We start from the raw sequence: 3,874 nt of genomic DNA, 5'->3' as shown, positions 1-3,874 counted from the left end.
AATCAGTGTAGATATTCAACTGGCGGGCCTTGCCGCGGATGCATGCTCGGGTGAGGGCGAAGTGCTCTGCCTGTTGTGCAGAGAGGAGTGACTGGAAAGCGGCAGCCTCAATGACTGGGGTCGTATCTTTGACAATGGCATATCCGGATTGTCGATGCCCGGTGTCCGCAAAAAGAGATGTGCCACCCATGAACCATGTGGCATTGGCCTCCGGGAGGGAGGCGTCCAGCAAGTCCTCGCATGTGCTGGTCAACAGTTGATTATGCCTATGGTTTAATAATAGCAAAAAAATTAATTCTTAAATTTTGGAAGGGTACATCAATACCAACGCTAAAAATGTGGATTGCAAGTATGTTGGACACCGCTCATCTTGAGGAAATGCGATTCCTCCTAATGGATAAATCAGACCAATTCATAACGAGTTGGTCTCCATTCGTCGTTTTTTTGGAATCATATGGTGCAACACAATTGTAAAAAATAACTGTTTCAGGACTGGACGAGGGTTGGTCAAGACTATAAATAATGATCTCCTCTTTTTTTCTTTTCTTTTCTTTTCTCTTCTCTATTCTCTCTCTCAACTTTCTTCATTTACTCGTTTTCTTTTTTCACACACTATATATTTCACATCTTTCTATCCTTTACTATCTAACTTCTTTTTCTTATTCTAATCTTTTTTCAGTGTAACAAAAAAAAAAAAAAAAAGAAGTTGTACATAAAATGTATTATGAAAATATATATTAGGCACTTTGGTGCCATATGACTGTACTTACTTCTAATAAAATAAAATTAAAAAAAAAACAAAAAAAAAAAAACAGTTGATTATGCCGTAGGCAATCATGCGGCGGCCTCACCTGATGATCCGGTGGAGAAGTGAGGAAGGCAGACAGGTTGATGGTGGTGCAATTGTGGAAGGTAAGGCGGGGATTAGACAAGAGGGCGACCACGTAGTGTCCCAGTCAGGCCTGCGTGTCGTACCTTGTTTGTCCGCTGGTGAGGAGCGCCGTATTGAAATGCTGGGTGTAAACCTGGACGTGCTGATGGAGAGTGATGTTGGCTGCTGCACTGATGGTAGCGTGAAGTCCGGGGAAAATCTGGGAGCAGGGAGGAAATCCTAGAGCCACAGGGTCCAATTTCACTGTGTATGAAGCGACAGGATGCCAGATGTCCCCGTGGCATTGCGTGAGAACTGCAGATGCACAGTCATCCAAGATAGTAACATAGAGCTGGAAAGGTCGATCGTACAGAGGTCGTCCCACCGCTGGTGCAGTGCACAGAATGCGGCGACCTGTTCTGCACAAAGGGTGAACTGGCGTGGTGCCTTGGCGGAGGCCAAGGGGGAGAGTAGTTTGGTGTAAAGTGCGATGTTGGGAATCCATTGACGACAAATGTTCACCAGGCACAGAAACGCTCACATCTGTTTAGGAGTACAGGCGGCCGCAGGGGCAATGATGGTGTCAATCCGCGTGGATGTCAAGGCTCTTTCATTTGCACTGAGCAGTATGCCCAGGAACCTAACTTGCGACTGCCCCTGGACAACTTTCCTTTTGGGTAGTATGTACCCCTAGTAGTGGAGCGCCTTTAACAGTACCTTCGTGTCCTCATTGTTCTCTCTGGGGCCTATGCTGACCAGGAGGAGATTATCAGCAAATTGTATCACCGCGGAGCCATGGGGCAATCGGAGAGTTGTCAGCTGGCCCTTCAGAATCTGGAAATAGATGGTGGGCGAATGGATGTACCATGGGGGTATTCGTGTTCAGGTATATTGTCGCCCCTCGTCTCGTCCTCTTCTCTCCTGCTCACTTATCTGTGAGACATTGAGTTATTTTTTGCTGCATCACTTGCTCCCTGCTCTCTCTCTCTCTCTCTCTCTCTCAATTATCTTTGTGGCATTGAGCACTTTCTTGCTGTGTCTCCTGTTCCCTTCTCTCCCGATCTGTCTCTGGATTATCTCTGAGACATTGAGTTATTTCTTGTGGCGTCTCTTGTGCCCTTCTGTCCTGACAATGACAATTAAAGTTGAATCTGAATCTGACCTCGAAGGGAGTTAAAAGTGCACTATCGGATCCATTGAGTCTGAACTCCTGAACGAGTTCCTGGGAACACAGTGGTCCCTCATCTGAGGTTGATCTGATTCCCTGCCGAGATTCACAAATCTGAAAAAAACATACGTTGTGTTCCATGCGCTGCGAGTGAAGAACGAGCTCTCGGGTCCGTCTCGGGTTGGATTGATCTCCCCCCTTCTCCTCCTCTCCCGACACGCTAATGGTAAAATGTTTACATATTCCGGTAGAGATTTTTTCGGTTCACATGGGACCCGGACCAGTAAACGGTTTTTTTTAAGTTTAAAAAGGCAACTGTTGTAAATGGAAATAAATGAAATGGGAAATTTTTTTTGCAAGCAGCAGTCTAATTAAAGTATGAAATCCCAATTAATTAATACAATCAGCAATTTCAAAAAAATGTAAAAGCGGCAATTTAAAAAAAAAGTAAATGTCAGTAAATGCAATTGGCAAGTCTTTTTTAAATAAAGGCAACTGTTGTAAAATAAAAGCTAATGAATGAAATTACAATTTTTTTTTGCAAGCAGCAGTCTAATTAAATTGTGAAATCCCGATTAATCAAAACATTCGGCAATTTCAATAAATGTAAAAGCGGCGATTTATAAAAAATAAATGTCAATAAATCGGCAATTCTTTTTTAAAGAACTGAACTCGATCTTCACCTGACTGTTTTGGGAGAGGGCTTGAAGAACGTTGTGGAAGAGCGGTTGGAAGAGTGACAAATGGCGAAGTTGCAGCGTGGAAGACAGACCAATGGCAAAGTTGTTTTTGAAATTTAAGTGTTTGGAAATGTGCATAGTGGCGTTGGAGCGTTGGAGCGCCCCTCCCAGCCGGAGTGGCCCGTCCTGCTTTGCGAGTTGTCGTTGGAGGGCTGGAGCGCCCCTCTCTCCCAGAGTCATTTGAAAATCTGCAAAGTTCCGTTGGAGCACTGGAGAGTACATTGTAACATCACTCGTTCCGGAAATGGATGAGTGGGCTGTTTTTTCAACTTTAAACAAATAAAAGTTAGGAAATATAGGTGTGAATGCGACGAGAATGTTTATCGCCTCGACAGGAAAAATGTGAGTAGGATGTGTGAAAATGGGAAGGCTGTGGCCTAGCGTTTGGAAGAAAATAGGGATTGACACACACACAGCCACAAACAAAACAAAGAGTTTTAATATGAAAGAGATATCAAGTTCAAGTTCAAGTGAGTTTATTGTCATGTGTCCCTGTATAGGACAATGAAATTCTTGCTTTGCTTAAGCACACAGAAAATAGTAGGCATTTACTACAAAACAGATAAATGTGTCCATATACCATGATATAAATATATACACACATGAATAAATAAACTGATAGTGCAAATAACAGAAAGTGGTTGGTAATAATCAGAGTTTTGTCCGAGCCAGGTTTAATAGCCTGATGGCTGAGGGGAAGTAACTATTCCTGAACCTGGTTGTTGCAGGAAATGTAGATGTACAGGCAGAGGAGATTCATTTATCTGGCATCATGCTGTGTGTGGACATTGTGAAAGGCCTCTTCCTGTGCTGCACTGTTCTATGTTCAGCTTATATACAGTCAACAAGCCAACAGTGGAAGCTGTAAACATACGAGGTTGGATTTGTGCCAATAGGGGTCTGTTTAGGCCAGGTTGGCGATGAACTTTGTGATTATTTGTAGAATTACATTTATCTCAGGAAAGGAGTTTCAATTAGCTGCTCAATAGACAATAGGTGCAGGGGTAGACAATTCACTGTGATCATGGCTGATCAATCACACTCAGTACCCCGTTCCTGCCTTTTCCCCAAGATTCAGAATTCAGAAATTGGAGG

This window comes from Amblyraja radiata, chromosome 23, assembly GCF_010909765.2.
Source record: "Amblyraja radiata isolate CabotCenter1 chromosome 23, sAmbRad1.1.pri, whole genome shotgun sequence".
Classification (NCBI taxonomy): Eukaryota; Metazoa; Chordata; class Chondrichthyes; order Rajiformes; family Rajidae; genus Amblyraja; species Amblyraja radiata.
The sequence above is the reverse complement of the archived record's forward strand: the minus strand, read 5'-3'. Positions refer to the sequence as shown.